Source organism: Cololabis saira, unplaced genomic scaffold, assembly GCF_033807715.1.
Source record: "Cololabis saira isolate AMF1-May2022 unplaced genomic scaffold, fColSai1.1 scf029, whole genome shotgun sequence".
NCBI classification, from domain to species: Eukaryota; Metazoa; Chordata; class Actinopteri; order Beloniformes; family Belonidae; genus Cololabis; species Cololabis saira.
The window spans coordinates 376,129-398,382 of record NW_026906193.1 but is presented as its reverse complement, the minus strand read 5'-3'; the positions used below and the strand labels follow the sequence as shown (position 1 = coordinate 398,382).

Sequence of the window (22,254 nt, the reverse complement as noted above, 5' to 3'; positions counted from 1 at the left end):
AGCGATTAAAACAGTCTTTGTAGGCCGCAGCTGAATGGGACCTGGCAGGCACTTGAAAATGGACATGGGTAACACGCTTGCATCAGCGCCTGTGTCAAGCTTGAACTTTATTGGTACACCTCTGATGCTGACTGTCTCATGCCATTTGCTGTGCTTTGTGTGGCATGCTGCTTCGTCTCCATCACTGCCTACTGAGCCTATGTATAAGGAGTCCACTTTCTAGTTCACTTTCTATGTTGTTTCTATATTAATACTTTTGTTTAGTAGGCTACACCCTGTGTTAAACATCGGGTTCATATTCTAAGAACATTTTCTTAGATTTCCTTTTCTTTTCAAGGAATTAGTCTAATATAGCCTACAGCAGAGGTCTGTTTTTCACGTTACTTACTGTTGCGGTTTGGTCGGAAGATCTTAAAATAAAGTGTTAAAAAAAAAAAAAACTCTCTTCTATCTTGTCATGCTATTTTTGACTTAATGTTTAATATCTCCTCTTGCCTTAAGCTTTATCATGTAGCGATGCACTCTTGACTTAATAAGAAAAATGATTTTGTGGTCATTTCAGCACCGCCATGTATTAGACAGCTCCTCCCGTGCTGTCTGATGCGATGGTGAGGTTTGTTGACCTGCAGACTGTTGTGCACAGGTGAGTCAAAGCTGGGCTGTTACATTTAGAATCTTGACCTCTTAAAAAGTTTCTAATAGGCTACAATAACCCAAGTCATTTATTTGATTGTAAAATTTAACAAACTTTTGGTAAAATCTATATAGACTTCATAGTAGGGGTGAGCGCATGCATGTGCGCGATTGTGCGGGTATCGGGTACGCCTAATTAGTAACATGCTCTCGGGCCCGTCAATATATCTAGCACTGGGGCCCGTGCTGAGGTTGCTACGCTGCTGGGTAGAAGTATAGATACTAGAGTTTAAAAATACTCCTGTACGTTAAAGTAGCAGCTCAAGTTTTTTACTCAAGTAAAAGTATAAAAGTAAAAGTAATGTAAGGGGGAAAAAAGCCATTAAGGACAAAAGCCATTGAAAATTATCTTGGTATAATGTATATATTAAAGAACCATATATGTGTACTATTGAGCAATAACATGTGAGAGCAATAACAGAGAGCAGAAGATATGATGACTAGTTGCCTATAAGTATGGTAATGGTGCAAAAAGTCAAACTTATGAGGCATGTTATCATTTCTCCTAACCTTTATTGGAATGTACGTCCAAGTTTAGTTGCAGGAATCTGAGGACAACGGATGTAAGAACAAAACTGGACAAATAACAACAACATAACAAATAATAATAATAACAAATAATAATAGAAACAGTAATAAAACAACAATAGAAACAGTAATAAAACAATAAATGCTGACTCATATTTATAAACTTCTATTAACTTATATAAATATATATTTACATGGTAAAATAAAACATCAATAACAACAATAACAATCGTAGTTGTAACGTTAAGATGTAGAAAGGCACTCATTTATATCTACAATACTAATATTTTACAATAAGATGTAAAAAGGCATGGAATGACTAATATTTAGAAATGTCATTGTAAATCCATTGTTTTGGTGCAAAATTGTACAGATTCTGTCATTGTTCAAATCCTTCTGTACTGAACTGTATATGAAGTATGCTGAGGTCCTCACCATTATGTAAGTGTGGCAGCGTTTACTTCGGGGAGCTGGATGGTGGTCTCACTCATCACTCAAAGAAATAGGACATTAGATTTAAATAATAATGTAACGTCAACCGGTCCCACAAAACTAGTTTATTTAAATTTGAAGAATACTAGATGAAACTGTCTTAATTAAGTGCTACATCATACAGTTATGTTGAATTTACTTAGTGCTATTATGTTGAATTTAACAAACATCATTACGTTGAATTTATTAATCATTGTTGAATTTACTTAACACTGTTAAGTTGAATGTATTAAACATCATTATGTTGAACTTACTAAAAATGTTTTACACACACACACACACACACACACACACACACACACACACACACACACACACACACACACACATAGTCACTTAGTCACACGCATATACACACACACACACACACACACACACACATGATCATATACATACACACACACACACATAGACATACACACTGGCTTGTTCACCTGCATGCTGGCTCTCTAGTTTTTGGGTTTAGGTAGCGGTAGCGATAGCTTAGCTCAAACTGCAATCAGATCTCAAGATTTAGGTCGATTGCTGTTACTGTTTTGGTTGGCTCCGTGCCGGTTTCGTACTTTGTTTGTGGTTTTTTGTTGCAGATTTCCAGTGCTTGACGTGTGTTTCCGTGTGTTCCTGCTTCCTGGATTGGCAGTGGATTTCGTCAACCCCCCCCCCCCCCCCCCCCCCCCCAAAAAAAAAAAAAAATCACTGGGGTTGTATGTGTATATTTATGTATGTGTACGCATATGTATGCGTATATATATGTATATATATTAAATATAGTAATAATGCACATATATATACTTTTGGTTTCTACCATCATGGTATCAATCATTAATATGTGTGCAGACAAGGAAAAAAAAAAAAAAAAAAAAAAAGAACTTACTAAAAATCATTACCTTGAATTTACTAAACATCATTACGTTGAATTTACTAAACATCATTACGTTGAATTTGTTAATCATTACGTTGAATATACTTAAGACCGTCACATTGAATTTATTAAACATCACTATGTATAATTTATGAAACACCATTTTGTTCCATTTACTAAAATCACTTATGTTAAATATACCAAACACAAATTAGTTGTATTCATGTTGTAGGACTTCAATAAAAACCACGGCGATTCACGTTATTCACATTTTATTTATTTACTAACAACAAATTCGAATAACAGGCCAAAACTTTATTGATCATATATAAAGCACATCATAATCTCCTCCCAAGATGTTCTCAGAGGCTGTTCCAAATCCACAACAGTAAATATGAACTAAGGAACACAGGTATGTTTAAGAAGGCATGGGGAAGAACCAAAAGTAAAGAAAACTGTGTATCCGTGAAAGGTGTGAAATTGTGGAATTGCTGTGATGAGGATTTAAGAATGTGTACCTCAATTTATGTTTTCAAAAAAATGTTTAAATATAAAATGATAAACAGTTATAAAGAATTTTTTTAATTATGTTGGTATAGCTTATTATAGATTAACATGAAAATAGCACCACTATATACCCCTTTTTGCATTATTGGTTTTACTATTTTTATATAATATAATGCAGTTCTCTTTGTTTTCTTTTTATATATTTCTTTTCTTATTTGTGTATTATCATCCACCGAATGATATACACTGCACAGGATAGGCTATAATAAGCCCTTGGCTTCAGCCTACTCCTTTTTCGGACATTTCTATTTACCTTTTATTTTATTTGTGAAACTAACATGTAAATGTTTCAATGTATTCTGTCCGAAATAAACCATTCATTCATTCATTCATTCATTCATTCAAAACGAGGCATGTGCCAAATGTGCCAAACAGGCCCCATGTGCTTTGAATGTCTCTGTCTGTCTGTCTGTCTGTCTGTCTGTCTGTCTGTCTGTCTGTCTGTCTGTCTGTCTGTCTGTCTGTCTGTCTGTCTGTCTGTCTGTCTGTCTGTCTGTCTGTCTGTCTGTCTGTCTGTCTGTCTTTCTGTCTGTCTTTCTGTCTGTCTGTCTGTCTGTCTGTCTGTCTGTCTGTCTGTCTGTCTGTCTGTCTGTCTGTCTGTCTGTCTGTCTGTGTCTCTGTGTCTGTCTGTCTATCTGTGTATCTATGTCTGTCTATCTGTGTCTCTGTGTCTGTCTGTCTATCTGTGTCTGTCTGTGTAAAAATAACCATATGTAAACTAAAAAAACGAGGCATGTGCCAAATGTGACGAACACAGGCCTTGAGTGTGTGTCTGCCTGCCTGTGTCAAATAGCAATATGTAAACAAACTAAAAATTAGCACACAAAAACCAAGTGCATCAGTGAGGTGTTAGAGAACAATGAGCCACCAGAACAGGTAACACACTCATAAAATACAGGTGTAATTTTCTAACATTAACACCTAACATAAAATTCTATTGGGACAGTGCTGGTGTCTAGAGAGGCTATTCACAGGCTAGGACATTGACGCCTGGTGCACTCGAACAACCAGCAAAAAGAGAAAAAAGGTAAAAAAAAGAAAAAAAGAAAGAAAGAAAAATCTGTCTCTGATTGTATTTACAGTAACTGCAGTCCAACTGCTAGCAGTCATAGGCACTACTGGTGCAAGCACATGTAAACTCCTTACCCTTACTCATATAATTTGCCTTTGAGGACCTGTACCTTCCGTGACAGTTTCTGTCCGTCCATGTTCATCAACACCTTCTGAATGAATTCAAAGGTGTATTTGAGGTTACTGGGGTACTCCAGATTTAGGCAGTAGTTGAGCCCAAGGAGGAGTGCGCAACCAATTGCCACATCCTTCACGTCCTGCAGCACTTCCACCCCCTCTATGATAATGTTGACATCCTCAGGGTCATCTGTGGGCTCCGCTCCTTCGTGTTGGATGACATAGACCACCATGTCGAGTTGCTCACTCATTGCCTGCTACGCTTCAGGATCAATATCCTAAAAAAAAGGAGTTAGAACAAAGTATTTGTGAAGATCTGTTTTAACAGTCAGTGTCTCAGATTGTCTTATTGTCACACTATTTTTAAAAGATATTCATAACAGTTAAAAATGTCTTCAGGCGTTTACCAATAGTCCAAACCCCAAGTATAATCAACTAGAATGATAGAAAATCATGAAGTAGAAAATACTTGTATATCAGAAGCTGAACCTAGATTGTGACATTTTGGTTCAGACTTGATAAAAATAACAATAATCAAAATAATTATTTCAGCTCTTAATTAGAAACCTGGAAGTAATTTTGCAAACCGCTGGACCAATCAGTGCCAAAACTTGTAAGCACGCTGCCAATTGGTTACAGAAGTACCCCTATTTATTTTCATATGTTTTATACTTTTTGAAATATTTAAGTGCAATTTCATGTTGGAAGTCAATCAGTCTGTGATGGTACCGACACAATGACTTACTTTGGAGTCATCCATGATTGATATGTCAGATGACTGGCATCATAGTTGACCGACATCACAGCCTGGCCACATGAATTGAAAGATCCACATTGGAGCCTTAATGTTCCCATGTGGAGCCAGCGATCCATGTTATTTTATCTTTATATGGTAAATGTCACATCCAGTAAATATGTCACAATCAATTATAATCTTTGTCATACATTTTTGGTTACTTGATGATTTATGTAAAATAAATATTTATATTGAATATCATAAACAATAAATGTTACATCCAAGGATTCATATCATACAATTTTGCAACTTACCAGGGACTCCTTTATGAGGTTATCAGGACTTTCACTGAGGTAAACACAAAGCGCTTTCAGGATGCATTCTCTGCGTTTTTCAACAGAGGGATTCTGTGGAAGAGAAAGAAAAATTCACTATCTACACATAGTAGTCTCTGTGTTAATCTCCAGGACACAGGTTTCCTATACTGGGTTCCTTTTTTCCATATAGCCTATGGGAAATTAACCACAACAGCAAACTGGTATGCTGACATCTGAACACCTGGGAATGTAATTATGCACAGAAACAATACAGAATCCGGGTGCAGGTGATCATACTTTAAGGACTCGCAGAGTGAAGACACCCATGTTCACATTACCCATACACAAGGGTTGGTGAGATAAAGAAACAGGATCAGGGGGCAGACAGAACCTCAGGTAGTGAGAAAATACAGGGAAAGACTGGGTAAAGAAGTAGAGTTATAAGTTTAATGAGAGAAAAAGTGTAAGATGGTGACACATTGAACAGCATTTACGTCTTTTTACCCTTCAAGCAAGTTTTTAGTGAATGTGGAAAATTCTGTTAAGTTTTTCAGAACACTTAGGTTAGGATAGAAGCCGTTTTTATAATCTGGATCAGGTCTAAATGATTTCCTGCAACTACCGACCTTGCCCATGGCTGCCATGATCCCTTTTATCTTTAGTCCTGCTGTTCCCCCCTTCTTCCGGAAGGCCTTCAACAACGGATCTGTGTAATGATCCAGTTGGAACACCAAGGTGGACACCAGTGGCTTAGTGGTAATGCGGGTGAATTCAGCATTTACCTGCAACACATTGAGTGATGCACAAGAAAATCTAAAGCTGAAAAGCCGTGTTATACAGATCACCACAGAGGTGTCATGGTGTGATTCTCAGGTCTTTCAACTAAATACACCATACCATAAGCTAATCACACAAAAGAATCACTAGTACTTTACCTCACTTGGAGTACATAGAGCTGGCCATCTGTTTTGGAGCTGTGCGACGCTGGGCATCTCTGTGACGATTTCCTGTCTTCTATAGGAAAAGGTTCTTTCCATTTTCATCTTTATCTGTGGGTTCTTATTGGAGTTTTTCTGCTTATGCTCCAATACCAGTGCTTGCCTTTGGGCCTCAAGAGTTTCTGTAGTTTCACCCTCTGGATAATTAGGAAGGAAATTTACTTCAGCTTTACGTGGCTTCTTCACTTGGTTGGGACTTAGGTTTGAGGCACCCAGCTCTCTCTTTTTTTTCCACTGAATTTAGGCTCAACTCTGGGTAGCCAGTTGTAGTCACTCCAAACCAAAAAAAAAAAGGAAATCACTGAGGGGCTAAGTGAGGGAGCATGGTACTGCTGACGCGCTGCATAAAAGACAAGCCGTGTTGTTAAACCGTGTCCGCATTTATTCTCCTCCAACGCTGGACAAACAGCCAAAAGCAAGGCAAGATATTCACTCTCTCTAATCAAGCGGTATTCATGCGGTCAACAAAAAATGACACTCTCCCTACTCACCCCCTCTCCATGCAGCCGCCGCGGTGAACAGGTGAAAATATGCCCATTCATTCAATGACCCAGATTACTACGCCTTGACCACACCCCCTCGTGACATGAGTGACAGGTGTCAAACTAACAGCTGATGCCAACATAAACATAAATATGCGTGGTACCTGTGCCCAAGAACCCGCACCCCAAGGACCTCAGCAGCTTCAGGCCGGTGGCTCTGACATCCCACCTGATGAAGGCCCTGGAGCGGCTGCTCCTCCAACATCTCCGCCCCATGGTGAGCCCAGCGATGGACCCACTACAGTTTGCTTACCAACCTGGCATTGGGGTGGATGATGCCGTCATCTTCATGCTACATCGTGCCCTGTCTCACCTGGAGAAACCTGGGAGCACTGTGAGGATCATGTTCTTTGATTTCTCCAGTGCGTTCAACACCATCCAGCCGGCACATCTGGGAGACAAGCTGGAGAATGCAGGGGTTGACAGTCACCTTACATCCTGGATTCTGGATTACCTCACCAACCGTCCACAGTATGTGAGGACACGGGACCACACATCGGACATGGTCGTCTGCAGTATGGGGGCCCCGCAGGGAACGGTCCTAGCGCCATTACTCTTCACTCTCTACACTGCTGACTTCTCCTACAACTCCCCAACGTGTCACCTACAAAAGTTCTCTGATGACTCTGCTATTGTCGGCCTCATCACTGATGAAGATGATAGCGAGTACAGAGAACTGTCCCAGGACTTTGTGGACTGGTGCCTGCAGAACCACCTCCAGATCAACGCTGGGAAAACTAAAGAACAGGTGGATTTCCGCAGGTGTAATAAATCCCCCCCGACACCGGTGAACATCCAGGGAAAGGACATTGAGATGGTGACATCTTATAAGTACCTGGGTGTTCACCTCAACAATAAACTGGACTGGACTACAAATTCCTCTGCACTCCACAAAAAAGGCCAGAGCAGACTCTATCTGCTCAGAAGACTGAGGGCTTTTGGTGTGCAGGAAACACTCCTGAAAACATTTTATAACACTGTGGTGGCATCAGCCATTTTTTACGGAGTGGTCTGCTGGGGCAGCAACATCACAGCTGCAGACAGAAGGAGGCTGGACAAAACCATTAAAAGGGCCGGCTCTGTCGTGGGCTGCTCTCTGGACACAGTGCAGGTGGTGGGAGAGAGGAGGATGATGGCTAAGCTTTCATCCATGATGGAGAAGGACTCCCACCCCATGAAGGACACCTTCAGAGCGCTGGAGAGCTCCTTCAGCGACAGGCTCCTTCACCCTAGGTGTCTGAAGGAGCGCTACAGAAGGTCCTTCCCCCCTGCAGCTGTGAGACTACACAACCAGCACTGCTCGCAGTAGACCACATACAACCTGACAATAAATATACAAACCGGAAAATAATGTGCAATACCATTCTCTGCAACGTGCAATTATGTAAATAACATCTGTAATTATCCATCTGTTATTCTTTTTATTCTTTTTATATACTAGTATTTTTTTATTACTACCTTTATTCTCCTTCTTCTTATTATTATTATTGTATATACTGTTTATAGTGTTTTTTATTATTATTATTATTATTATTATTATTATTATCATTATTATTATTATTATTATTATTACTGTGTGATATTGATGCCTCTTGTGTTTTTGCACTATCCCCTTTGCTGCTGTAATCTGGAAATTTCCCCTCTGTGGGACTATTAAAGGATTTCTTATCTTATCTTATCTTATCTTATTTAGCATATGGCACCTACACCAGTGTTTCGCAGTATCTGGCGGTAATTGTTCATTTTAGTGCCCAAACTTATCTTACAGCCACCGTAACCAGTTCCTTGATTTCCTAAACAAGGATGTTTTGCAACCAGAGCCCGGGCCACTTGTTCCAAGTCTTCGCTCTCAGGATACATTTTGTATTTTACCATTTCTTTTACCAACACATCTAGAATGCCTGACCTAAGTCTGGTACTTGGACTCAGAGGAGTGCCATCTTTGCGATAGGCATCGTTGGCCTCAGCTAGCTGATGCTCTATCTCAACAGCAAACTGGGGTATAGTGAAGGTTGGAGGCCATGGCTGTGATCTCAAGGATGACCCTGAATTTGAGGATGAGGCAGGATCAAATCTCTACAAGTTTTACCTTGCAAAGAGGCACTAGACAGGGTTGCCCTCTCTCTCCCTCATTATTTGCAATATTTATTGAACCTTTAGCAGCAGCTATTAGACAAAATCAAAATATTAAAGGTATACAATGCAAAATATTAGAGCACAAAATAAGTCTTTATGCGGATGACGTACTCCTCTTCCTCCAGAACTCACGATCTTTCACTATCACAGACATTTGCACTTATAGAGGGATTTTCATCTCTGTCTGATTATTCTATTAATTGGTCTAAATCCACTGTTTTGTGTGTTAACTGCAATTTTAGGAATATAATCAATACTCAATTACAATCAGGGAACATTAGATATTTAGGCATAAACATCTCCCCTAGGCTGTCAGAGTTAATAAAATTAAATCATGTTCAGCTTATAAAGAAAATAGAAGATGATCTTTCCAGATGGAGCTCTCTCCCCATTTCGCTCATGGGTAGAATAGCCACCATTAAAATGATGGTTTTACCAAAAGTAAATTATTTTTTCTCGGGCCGCTCGGTGGCGCAGTGGGTTAAGCGGCGGCTCATATACTGAGGCTACAGTCCTCCTCCTGCAGCGGTCGCGGGTTCGAATCCAGCCCGCGCACCTTTGCTGCGTGTCTTCCCCGTTCTCTCTCTCTACCCCTTTCCAGTCTGCATCTCAATAAAGGGTTTCTAGAGTCGTTGGACTCATATGTATCAACATTTCTGTGGAAAAATAAAACTCCACGTATTAGTTTAAAGGCATTGCAAAAATCCAAAGAATATGGAGGTTTAGAGTTACCTAATTTTCAGTATTACTTCATAGCCAATAAATTACAGTATATTGTAAAATGGTCAAAAGATCATCCTTTAGATAGTCAATGGCTGGACTCAGAGCAAGTGTTTTGTAATGAACTAGAAATCTCAGAGTTACCATTCATTAGTCAAAGTATCAAACATCATCAATGTTTCAAAAGCATTAATATTAGCACAACTTTATCAGCTTGGTGGGAATTTCTTAAAGTAGCTAAAATTTCACTTTTTCCATGTGACCGTACACCCATATGGAACAACCCAGACATCGTGAAAAATTATAAAAAGATGGTTAATTTCGTTCAATGGAGAGATCAAGGAATACGGTATTTACAGCACGTAATTGTAGGAGGACAGTTTGTACCTTTCAATACACTTATTGTTCAATACGGAGTTAGCAGGAATACATTTTTAGAGTATCAACAACTTAAGGCCATAATAAATAAAACACACAAAATTAGACTTACAACTTCCCGCTAAGATAATATATTTATTGAATCTAAGCACTTTAAAGTTGTTATCAAAACTCTACAGGTTAGTGTCTAAACTGGACGATTCAGTCTCTCTCCCGATCTCCAAGTGTGAGGCGGATCTCTCTCTTAATACCGACCAGTTTTCTTGGTCACAAATATGCTTAAATACGTTTACTATGACTAAAAACCCAAACTTACAACTTATACAGTACAAAGTTCTTCATAGAATACATTATACTGGACAAAGGATGTTCCAGATGGGCTTTGTCACCTCTAATATCTGTTCACAGTGCACAGAGAACACCCCAGATAATTATATGCATGCTTTATGGTTCTGCACACCGGTACAGAGGTTCTGGAAGGAGATTTGTGAGGATTTATCCACATGGATCAACCACAGAATCCCAGTGTGCCCGACGGTATGTATATTAGGTCACCTGGGAGACATTGAAATAGAACCTAATTGGACACACCGGGTCCTCACTGCCTTATGTATCGCCTTATGTATGGACAAGGACCAAGGTCTGGACCGGTCTGGACCTAGACCTTGACCTGGACTTGGGTCTGGACCTGGACCTGGACCAGGACCTAGACCTGGACCTGGACCCGGACCTGGATCCAGGTCTGGACCGGGACCTGGACCTGGACCGGGACCTGGGTCTGGGACCTGGACTCGGACCTGGACCTGGATCCGGGTCTGGACCTGAACTTGGACCCGGACCTAGACCTGGACCAGGGTCTGGACCTGGACCCGGGTCTGGACCTGGACCCGGGTCTGGACCTAGACCTAGACCTGGACCTGGACCTAGACCTGGACCCGGACCAGGACCCGGGTCTGGACCTGGACCCGGGTCTGGAACTAGACCTGGACCTGGACCTCGACCTGGACCCGGGACCAGGACCCGGACCTAGACCTTGACCTGGAGCCGGGTCTGGACCTGGACCTGGACCCGGGTCTGGACCCCCGGACCTAGACCTGGACCCGGGTCTGGACCTGGACCCGGATCTGGACCTGGACCCGGATCTGGACCCGGACCTGGACCCAGGTCTGGACCTGGACCCGGACCTGGACCCAGGTCTGAACCTGGACCTGGACCAGGACCCAGACCTGGACCAGGACCCGGGTCTGGACCCGGGTCTGGACCTGGACCCGGGTCTGGACCGGGACCCGGATCTGGACCTGGACCCAGATCTGGACCTGGACCCGGGTCTGGACCTAGACCTGGGTCTGGACCTGGACCCAGACCTGAACCAGGACCCGGGTCTGGACCCGGGTCTGGACCTGGACCTGGACCCGGGTCTGGACTTGGACCCGAACCTGAACCCGGACCTGGACCTAAACCTGGACCTGGACCCGGATCTGGACCTGGACCCGGGTCTGGACCTAGACCTGGGTCTGGACCTGGACCCAGACCTGGACCAGGACCCGGGTCTGGACCTGGACCTGGACCCGGACCCGGGTCTGGACTTGGACCCGAACCTGAACCCGGACCTGGACCTAGACCTGGACCTGGAGCCGGACCTGGACCTGGACCCGGACCTGGACCTGGACCCGGGTCTGGACCTGGACCCAGGTCTGGACCTAGACCTAGACCTGGACCTAGACCTGGACCTGGACCCGGACCTAGACCTGGACCCGGGTCTGGACCTGGACCCGGGTCTGGACCTGAACTTGGACCCGGACCTAGACCTGGACCCGGGTCTGGACCTGGACCCGGGTCTGGACCTAGACCTAGACCTGGACCTGGACCTGGACCTGGACCTGGACCTGGACCTGGACCCGGGTCTGGACCTGGACCTGGACCCGGACCTGGACTTGGACCCGGGTCTGGACCTGGACCTAGAATTGGACAAGGACCAAGGTCTGGGTCTGGACCTAGACCCGGGTCTGGACCTAGACCTGGACCAGGACCCGGGTCTGGACCCGGACCTGGACCTGGACCTAGACCTGGACCCGGGTCTGGACCTGGACCTGGACCTGGACCTGGACCTGGACCCGGACCTGGACCTGGACCTAGACCTGGACCCGGGTCTGGACCTGGACCTGGACCTGGACCTGGACCTAGACCTGGACCCGGGTCTGGACCTGGACCTGGACCCGGGTCTGGACCTGGACCTGGACCCGGGTCTGGACCTGGACCCGGACCTGGACCTGGACCTAGACCTGGACCCGGGTCTGGACCTGGACCTGGACCTGGACCTGGACCTAGACCTGGACCCGGGTCTGGACCTGGACCTGGACCTGGACCCGGGTCTGGACCTGGACCTGGACCCGGGTCTGGACCTGGACCTGGACCTGGACCTGGACCCGGATCTGGACCCGGACCTGGACCCAGGTCTGGACCCAGACCTGGACCAGGACCCGGGTCTGGACCTGGACCAGGACCCGGGTCTGGACTTGGACCTGGACCTGGACTTGGGTCTGGACCTGGACCCGGGTCTGGACCTGGACCTGGACCCGGGTCTGGACCTAGAACCGGACCTGGGTCTGGACCTGGACCTGGACCTGGACCTGGACTCGGGTCTGGACCTGGACCTGGACCCGGGTCTGGACCTGGACCTGGACCTGGACTCGGGTCTGGACCCGGACTCGGGTCTGGACCTGGACCTGGACCCGGGTCTGGACCTGGACCTGGAACTGGGTCTGGACCTGGACCCGGACCTGGACCCGGGTCTGGACCTGGACCCGGACCTGGACCCGGTCTGGACCTGGACCCGGACCTGGACCTGGACCTGGACCCGGGTCTGGACCTGGACCTGGACCTGGACCTGGACCTGGAGCCGGGTCTGGACCTGGACCCCGATCTGGACCTGGACCCGGATCTGGACCCGGACCTGGACCCAGGTCTGGACCTGGACCTGGACCAGGACCCAGACCTGGACCAGGACCCGGGTCTGGACCTGGACCTGGACCCGGGTCGGGACCTGGGTCTGGACCCTGACCGGGGTCTGCACCTAGACCCGGGTCTGGACTTGGACCTGGACCCGGGTCTGGACCTGGACCCGGACCTAGACCTAAACCCGGGTCTGGGTCCGGACCTGGACCCGGGTCTGGACCTGGACCTGGACCCGGGTCTGGACCTAGAACCGGACCTGGGTCTGGACCTGGACCTGGACCTGGACCTGGACCTGGACCTGGACCTGGACTCGGGTCTGGACCCGGACTCGGGTCTGGACCTGGACCTGGAACTGGGTCTGGACCTGGACCCGGGTCTGGACCTGGACCTGGAACTGGGTCTGGACCTGGACCCGGGTCTGGACCTGGACCTGGAACTGGGTCTGGACCTGGACCCGGGTCTGGACCTGGACCTGGACCCGGGTCTGGACCTGGACCTGGAACTGGGTCTGGACCTGGACCCGGGTCTGGACCTGGACCTGGAACTGGGTCTGGACCTGGACCCGGGTCTGGACCTAGACCTGGACCTGGAGCCGGGTCTGAACCTGGGTCTGGGTCTAGACCTGGACCCGGGTCTGGATCTGGACCTAGACCCGGGTCTGGACCTAGACCTGGACCCGGACCTGGACCCGGGTCTGGACCTGGACCCGGGTCTGGACCTGGACCTGGAGCCGGGTCTGGACCTAGACCTGGACCTGGACCTGGACCTGGACCTGGACCCGGACCTAAACCTGGACCCGGGTTTGGACCTAGACCTGGACCTGGACTTGGGTCTGGACCTAGACCTGGACCCGGACCTAGACACGGGTCTGGACCTAGACCTGGACCTGGACCTGGACTTGGGTCTGGACCTAGACCTGGACCTGGACCTGGACTTGGGTCTGGACCCGGACCTGGACCCGGGTCTGGACCTGGACGTAGACCCGGACCTAGACCTGGACCTGGACTTGGGTCTGGACTTGGGTCTGGACCTCTTCCCTTACGAAAACCACTTTGGTAATTAGAGAAAAGGTTTTTGCGCTCGAGAAAATGTGACAGTATCTCCGTCATCAACCGTTCCATGGTTTACCCTAACTGCGATGTCAATGCAATGGACATGCATGCAATAGCTAGAGGGATTTGATGAATCTTTGCCAGGTTTTAATATTGGCACTATGACTGATTGCTTTCATGTCGACGGGAGTTTGCCTATGTCCCATATTTTATTGAACAATCTTAATACCACCTCAAGTGCACTATCTGTCATATGAGCTAACATGCTGTAGCATACACCGTCTTTCCCTGGTGAAGTTTGTCGTGCATTTAAAATTGCTCTCCTCAGCTCAAATAGAGTAAACGGTAGGTCTAATTCTTCTCCTGACGATGTGCTACTTCTTTCTGCACCCCTTAAATTTTGTGCAAGGGTGTTATCTCTACACTGCTTAGCTTTTGTAGATAAATTTTCCGAGCTGTGTACCTTCAAGAACGTCTTTGCGAGGAGCTCTGCCTTTTCTACTGTGCTTATTGCTGTTATGTCATTGCTATGCAACACTGGTATTTCAAAGTTGTTTTTTATGCCGTTCATTTTTCTAATCACTCCCCATACTTCTGCCAGCTGTGTTTCTCTCCCAATTTTATTGCAGTATTGTCTCCAGTATGTCCTTTTTGTTGATCTTATTATTTTCCGAACTACCGCTTGCGCTCTTTTATATTGGATTAGTGTATCTATTGTGTGGTGAGCTTTCAACTGTCTGAATTTTCTATTTCTCATTTTTATAGCTTTGCTACAGTTGTCATCCCACCACGGCACACTCTTTTTGCGCATGCTTCCTCTGCTCTTTGGGATAGTTTCTTCTGCTGTCTGTATCAAAGCTGCCACCAATTTTCCATTAATTTCTTCTATACTAGTTACATTCTCCCCCAGCAATTTTACACACCTGTCGTCACTTATTATTTGGAATGTATCCCAATCTGCTTCATCCAACTTCCACCTTGGTGTCCTTGCTCCCCCCTCTTGATGTATTTCTATTCCAATTTTGATCATTATTAGATAGTGATTGCTGCCTACTGTGGACTGTTTTAAAACGTCCCAAGTACTAACACCTGCAATTGTAGAGGATGTGAGTGTCAGATCAATTACACTCTCTGTATTCTGTGAGATATTATATCTTGTACCTCTTACATCATTGATGCATACCAAACCCATATCATCCATGAACTCCTCTATTGCTGACCCATTTGCAACTGTATTATTGCTCCCCCATAACGTGCTGTGCGCATTAAAATCCCCACACTATATTACCTTCCATTGTGTGGGCCCACTTGCATCATTCAATGTATCAGTGCTCAGTCTATTACATGAGTTATAATAATTTACTATTGTAATGCTGCTCTTTTCTGTCCATACTTTGATTACAATGGATTCTTGTTCCTTTCCTATTTTGACCAGATTATAGCTCAACCCATTCCTCACAAATGTTGCCACTCCTCCACCTTTCCCGGTTTCCCTATCGTTCCTTATTGCAGTGTACCCATAAATGACAAAATCCCATTGTGGTTTTAACCATGTCTCTTGAGTGCATATTACGTGCAGTTTGTCTGACAGATTTGACACAAACTTTTTGAATTCTTTCCATGGGTGGTCTCTGGGTGGCTCCAGGTGAGCCGGGTTGTTGAGGTTGTTGAGGTTGTTGAGGTTGTTGAGTTGTTGTTGGGGTCTGGTGGTGGAAGCTCCTGAGGTGTGGTGGTGATGCTGCTGGGGTCTGGTGGTGCAGCTAGTGGGGTCTGGTGGTGGAAGCTCCTGGGGTCTGGTGATGGAAGCTCCTGGGGTCAGGTGATGGAAGCTCCTTGGGTCTGGTGATGGAAATTCCTGGGGTCTGGTGGTGGAAGCTCCTGGGGTCTGGTGGTGATGCTGCTGGGGTCTGGTGGAGGAGCTAGTGGTGTCTGGTGGTGGAAGCTCCTGAGGTGTGGTGGTGATGCTGCTGTCGTCTGGTGGTGGAGCTAGTGGTGTCTGGTGGTGGAAGCTCCTGGGGTCAAAGTCCAGAGTGCTAACCATTACACCATGGAACCCTGTTCAGCTTTTATTGTGTTTTTATTGTGGTCCTGAAACCAGAACATGAGTAAAAAACAATATGCGCTTGAGCATCTGACAGAGTGCTGTCCATGGTGCTAGGAGCGTCTGGGTGTTTATGGTACCAGGGCCCTGGTCCTCCAGGCCCAAGGGCTGGCTCTTTCACTCCAGTGGCCGGTCGGTGGGGGGCTTAAAAGCGGGTCCCCGGGTTCGGACGGTGAGCCGGGTCTTTGGGTGGCTCCAGGTGAGCCGGGTTTTTGAGGTTGTTGAGTTGTTGTTAGGGTTTGGTGGTGGAAGCTCCTGAGGTGTGGTGGTGATGCTGCTGGGGTCTGGTGGTGCAGCTAGAGGGGTCTGGTGGTGGAAGCTCCTGGGGTCTGGTGATGGAAGCTCCTGGGGTGTGGTGGTGGAAGCTCCTGGGTTCTGGTGGTGATGCTGCTGGGGTCTGGTGCTGATGCTGCTGGGGTCTGGTGGTGGAAGCTCCTGGGGTCTGGTGGTGGAAGCTCCTGAGGTCTGGTGGTGGAAGCTCCTGGGGTCTGGTGGTGGAAGCTCCTGGGGTCTGGTGGTGGAAGCTCCTGGGGTCTGGTGGTGGAAGCTCCTGGGGTCTGGTGCTGATGCTGCTGGGGTCCGGTGGTGGAGCTAGTGGGGTCTGGTGCTGATGCTGCTGGGGTCCGGTGGTGGAGCTAGTGGGGTCTGGTGTTGGAAGCTCCTGGGGTCTGGTGGTGGAGCTAGTAGGGTCTGGTGGTGGATGGGGTCTGGTGGTGATGCTGCTGGGGTCTGGTGGTGGAGCTAGTGGGGTCTTGTGGTGGATGGGGTCTGGTGGTAATGCTGCTGGGGTCTGGTGGTGGAGCTAGTAGGGTCTGGTGGTGGATGGGGTCTGGTGGTAATGCTGCTGGGGTCTGGTGGTGGAGCTAGTGGGGTCTGGTGGTGATGCTGCTGGGGTCTGGTGGAAGCTCCTGAGGTCTGGTGGTGGAAGCTCCTGGGGTCTGGTGGTGGAAGCTCCTGGGGTCTGGTGGTGATGCTGCTGGGGTATGGTGGTGGAGCTAGTGGGGTCTGGTGTTGGAAGCTCCTGGGGTCTGGTGGTGGAGCTAGTGGGGTCTGGTGTTAATGCTGCTGGGGTTTGGTGGTGGAGCTAGTGACTTACATGTTTTGAAAAAGGCGGGCATGACGAAAAGATCCTGTAAAAAATCTCTGTAATATGTTTCTTTTTTTCCTGTAAAGTTGGACATTTGAAAGATTAGGTAAATGAGGAATGACTGGCTTTTAATCAGTTTTGGAACTGCAACGAAATTCATTTCTGCATAAGACCCAATGCGAGAAAGAGATGGTCGACCTTCCTGTGCCGAGCACCAAGAAGAGGATTAGAGGGGTTTTCCAAGTCCAAATAATATTATTGCAGTAATACATGTTTCCGCCCAGTTTCGAACAGGGGACCTTTCGCGTGTTAGGCGAACGTGATAACCACTACACTACGGAAACTTGCATGCTTTGAAAATGGCGGGCGTAACGAAAAAAAAATCCTATCTTCAAATCATTCATGTTAGAAATAAATGTGTGATTTCATATAAGTTGTCCTGGTGCGGTAAAATTAAAAATCATCCATCGGTATTACCATGCTGGGTAGAAAATACAAAATGTACCACAAGGGAAGCCAACTGATTACTTTTGAAAGACAGTACTGGATATGATTAATAACTGCAAATTAGGCAGTTGTCTTGCACATTCAAACATTACTCATTGTTGGCAGGATTCGAACCTGCGCGGGGAATCCCCAATGGATTTCTAGTCCATCGCCTTAACCACTCGGCCACAACAACCTGTCAGCTGTGTGTATGTGTGTGTGTGTGTGTGTGTGTGTGTGTGTGTGTGTGTGTGTGTGTGTGTGTGTGTGTGTGTGTGTGTGTGTGAATCTTCAGAAATAGACAATTTAGAGTCTTTATTTTAAAATGGTTGGTTTTACTTCATTTTAAAATGGTTGGTTTTACTTTATTAGGTTGAGACATATTTTCATCCTCATTTTGATTAAATGCATTTTCATCAACAGTCAGTGCAGTATGTTCATAGATCATACATCCACTTTCTTGTTTCCAAAAAGCTCTGGATAGATTTCAGTTAATCTCTCACATCTCATGTATGAGAGGATCTCTTAATTAGCAGAGGATGGTTTCGATCCATCGACCTCTGGGTTATGGGCCCAGCACGCTTCCGCTGCGCCACTCTGCTGTATAACCAGGATGTGACTCCGCCACACAGTGGGGGGGAGGGGGGGAGGGGACTTAAAAGCGGGTCCCCTGGTTCGGACGGTGAGCCGGGTCTCTGGGTGGCTCCAGGTGAGCCGGGTTGTTGAGGTTGTTGAGTTGTTGTCAGGGTCTGGTGGTGGAAGCTCCTGAGGTGTGGTGGTGATGCTGCTGGGGTCTGGTGGTGCAGCTAGTGGGGTCTGGTGGTGGAAGCTCCTGGGGTCTGGTGATGGAAGCTCCTGGGGTCAGGTGATGGAAGCTCCTTGGGTCTGGTGATGGAAATTCCTGGGGTCTGGTGGTGGAAGCTCCTGGGGTCTGGTGGTGATGCTGCTGGGGTCTGGTGGTGATGCTGCTGGGGTCTGGTGGTGGAGCTAGTGGTGTCTGGTGGTGGAAGCTCCTGAGGTGTGGTGGTGATGCTGCTGTCGTCTGGTGGTGGAGCTAGTGGTGTCTGGTGGTGGAAGCTCCTGGGGTCAAAGTCCAGAGTGCTAACCATTACACCATGGAACCCTGTTCAGCTTTTATTGTGTTTTTATTGTGGTCCTGAAACCAGAACATGAGTAAAAAACAATATGCGCTTGAGCATCTGACAGAGTGCTGTCCATGGTGCTAGGAGCGTCTGGGTGTTTATGGTACCAGGGCCCTGGTCCTCCAGGCCCAAGGGCTGGCTCTTTCACTCCAGTGGCCGGTCGGTGGGGGGCTTAAAAGCGGGTCCCCGGGTTCGGACGGTGAGCCGGGTCTTTGGGTGGCTCCAGGTGAGCCGGGTTTTTGAGGTTGTTGAGTTGTTGTTAGGGTTTGGTGGTGGAAGCTCCTGAGGTGTGGTGGTGATGCTGCTGGGGTCTGGTGGTGCAGCTAGAGGGGTCTGGTGGTGGAAGCTCCTGGGGTCTGGTGATGGAAGCTCCTGGGGTGTGGTGGTGGAAGCTCCTGGGTTCTGGTGGTGATGCTGCTGGGGTCTGGTGCTGATGCTGCTGGGGTCTGGTGGTGGAAGCTCCTGGGGTCTGGTGGTGGAAGCTCCTGAGGTCTGGTGGTGGAAGCTCCTGGGGTCTGGTGGTGGAAGCTCCTGGGGTCTGGTGGTGGAAGCTCCTGGGGTCTGGTGGTGGAAGCTCCTGGGGTCTGGTGCTGATGCTGCTGGGGTCCGGTGGTGGAGCTAGTGGGGTCTGGTGTTGGAAGCTCCTGGGGTCTGGTGGTGGAGCTAGTAGGGTCTGGTGGTGGATGGGGTCTGGTGGTGATGCTGCTGGGGTCTGGTGGTGGAGCTAGTGGGGTCTTGTGGTGGATGGGGTCTGGTGGTAATGCTGCTGGGGTCTGGTGGTGGAGCTAGTAGGGTCTGGTGGTGGATGGGGTCTGGTGGTAATGCTGCTGGGGTCTGGTGGTGGAGCTAGTGGGGTCTGGTGGTGATGCTGCTGGGGTCTGGTGGAAGCTCCTGGGGTCTGGTGGTGGAAGCTCCTGAGGTCTGGTGGTGGAAGCTCCTGGGGTCTGGTGGTGGAAGCTCCTGGGGTCTGGTGGTGATGCTGCTGGGGTATGGTGGTGGAGCTAGTGGGGTCTGGTGTTGGAAGCTCCTGGGGTCTGGTGGTGGAGCTAGTGGGGTCTGGTGTTAATGCTGCTGGGGTTTGGTGGTGGAGCTAGTGACTTACATGTTTTGAAAAAGGCGGGCATGACGAAAAGATCCTGTAAAAAATCTCTGTAATATGTTTCTTTTTTTCCTGTAAAGTTGGACATTTTAAAGATTAGGTAAATGGGGAATGACTGGCTTTTAATCAGTTGTGGAACTGCAACGAAATTCATTTCTGCATAAGACCCAATGCGAGAAAGAGATGGTCGACCTTCCTGTGCCGAGCACCAAGAAGAGGATTAGAGGGGTTTTCCAAGTCCAAATAATATTATTGCAGTAATACATGTTTCCGCCCAGTTTCGAACAGGGGACCTTTCGCGTGTTAGGCGAACGTGATAACCACTACACTACGAAAACTTGGATGCTTTGAAAATGGCGGGCGTAACGAAAAAAAAATCCTATCTTCAAATCATTCATGTTAGAAATAAATGTGTGATTTCATATAAGTTGTCCTGGTGCGGTAAAATTAAAAATCATCCATCGGTATTACCATGCTGGGTAGAAAATACAAAATGTACCACAAGGGAAGCCAACTGATTACTTTTGAAAGACAGTACTGGATATGATTAATAACTGCAAATTAGGCAGTCGTCTTGCACATTCAAACATTACTCGTTGTTGGCAGGATTCGAACCTGCGCGGGGAATCCCCAATGGATTTCTAGTCCATCGCCTTAACCACTCGGCCACAACAACCTGTCAGCTGTGTGTATGTGTGTGTGTGTGTGTGTGAATCTTCAGAAATAGACAATTTAGAGTCTTTATTTTAAAATGGTTGGTTTTACTTTATTTTAAAATGGTTGGTTTTACTTTATTAGGTTGATACATATTTTCATCCTCATTTTGATTAAATGCATTTTCATCAACAGCATTTTCATCAACAGTCAGCATCAACAGCCAGTATGTTCATAGATCATACATCCACTTTCTTGTTTCCAAAAAGCTCTGGATAGATTTCAGTTAATCTCTCACATCTCATGTATGAGAGGATCTCTTAAGTAGCAGAGGATGGTTTCGATCCATCGACCTCTGGGTTATGGGCCCAGCACGCTTCCGCTGCGCCACTCTGCTGTATAACCAGGATGTGACTCCGCCACACAGTGGGGGGGAGGGGGGTAGAGGACTTAAAAGCGGGTCCCCTGGTTCGGACGGTGAGCCGGGTCTCTGGGTGGCTCCAGGTGAGCCGGGTTGTTGAGGTTGTTGAGTTGTTGTTGGGGTCTGGTGGTGGAAGCTCCTGAGGTGTGGTGGTGATGCTGCTGGGGTCTGGTGGTGCAGCTAGTGGGGTCTGGTGGTGGAAGCTCCTGGGGTCTGGTGATGGAAGCTCCTGGGGTCAGGTGATGGAAGCTCCTTGGGTCTGGTGATGGAAATTCCTGGGGTCTGGTGGTGGAAGCTCCTGGGGTCTGGTGGTGATGCTGCTGGGGTCTGGTGGTGATGCTGCTGGGGTCTGGTGGTGGAGCTAGTGGTGTCTGGTGGTGGAAGCTCCTGAGGTGTGGTGGTGATGCTGCTGTCGTCTGGTGGTGGAGCTAGTGGTGTCTGGTGGTGGAAGCTCCTGGGGTCAAAGTCCAGAGTGCTAACCATTACACCATGGAACCCTGTTCAGCTTTTATTGTGTTTTTATTGTGGTCCTGAAACCAGAACATGAGTAAAAAACAATATGCGCTTGAGCATCTGACAGAGTGCTGTCCATGGTGCTAGGAGCGTCTGGGTGTTTATGGTACCAGGGCCCTGGTCCTCCAGGCCCAAGGGCTGGCTCTTTCACTCCAGTGGCCGGTCGGTGGGGGGCTTAAAAGCGGGTCCCCGGGTTCGGACGGTGAGCCGGGTCTTTGGGTGGCTCCAGGTGAGCCGGGTTTTTGAGGTTGTTGAGTTGTTGTTAGGGTTTGGTGGTGGAAGCTCCTGAGGTGTGGTGGTGATGCTGCTGGGGTCTGGTGGTGCAGCTAGAGGGGTCTGGTGGTGGAAGCTCCTGGGGTCTGGTGATGGAAGCTCCTGGGGTGTGGTGGTGGAAGCTCCTGGGTTCTGGTGGTGATGCTGCTGGGGTCTGGTGCTGATGCTGCTGGGGTCTGGTGGTGGAAGCTCCTGGGGTCTGGTGGTGGAAGCTCCTGAGGTCTGGTGGTGGAAGCTCCTGGGGTCTGGTGGTGGAAGCTCCTGGGGTCTGGTGGTGGAAGCTCCTGGGGTCTGGTGGTGGAAGCTCCTGGGGT

The 22,254-nt window shown here is 47.6% G+C and overlaps 6 non-coding genes across 6 annotated transcripts; all 6 read right to left on the bottom strand.

Annotated features, from left to right (window-relative positions):
- Window positions 1-17,623: 17,623 nt before the first annotated feature.
- Window positions 17,624-17,696, bottom strand: trnav-aac (transfer RNA valine (anticodon AAC)). The gene has a single exon. It is a non-coding gene; the product is annotated as a tRNA-Val (tRNA).
- Window positions 17,697-17,952: 256 nt separating this feature from the next.
- On the bottom strand, window positions 17,953-18,034 carry trnas-aga (transfer RNA serine (anticodon AGA)). The gene has a single exon. It is a non-coding gene; the product is annotated as a tRNA-Ser (tRNA).
- Window positions 18,035-18,368: 334 nt separating this feature from the next.
- On the bottom strand, window positions 18,369-18,440 carry trnam-cau (transfer RNA methionine (anticodon CAU)). The gene has a single exon. It is a non-coding gene; the product is annotated as a tRNA-Met (tRNA).
- Window positions 18,441-20,344: 1,904 nt separating this feature from the next.
- On the bottom strand, window positions 20,345-20,417 carry trnav-aac (transfer RNA valine (anticodon AAC)). Its single transcript has one exon. It is a non-coding gene; the product is annotated as a tRNA-Val (tRNA).
- A 256-nt stretch (window positions 20,418-20,673) lies between these two features.
- Window positions 20,674-20,755, bottom strand: trnas-aga (transfer RNA serine (anticodon AGA)). The gene has a single exon. It is a non-coding gene; the product is annotated as a tRNA-Ser (tRNA).
- A 303-nt stretch (window positions 20,756-21,058) lies between these two features.
- On the bottom strand, window positions 21,059-21,130 carry trnam-cau (transfer RNA methionine (anticodon CAU)). The gene has a single exon. It is a non-coding gene; the product is annotated as a tRNA-Met (tRNA).
- Between the last annotated feature and the right edge of the window lie 1,124 nt (window positions 21,131-22,254).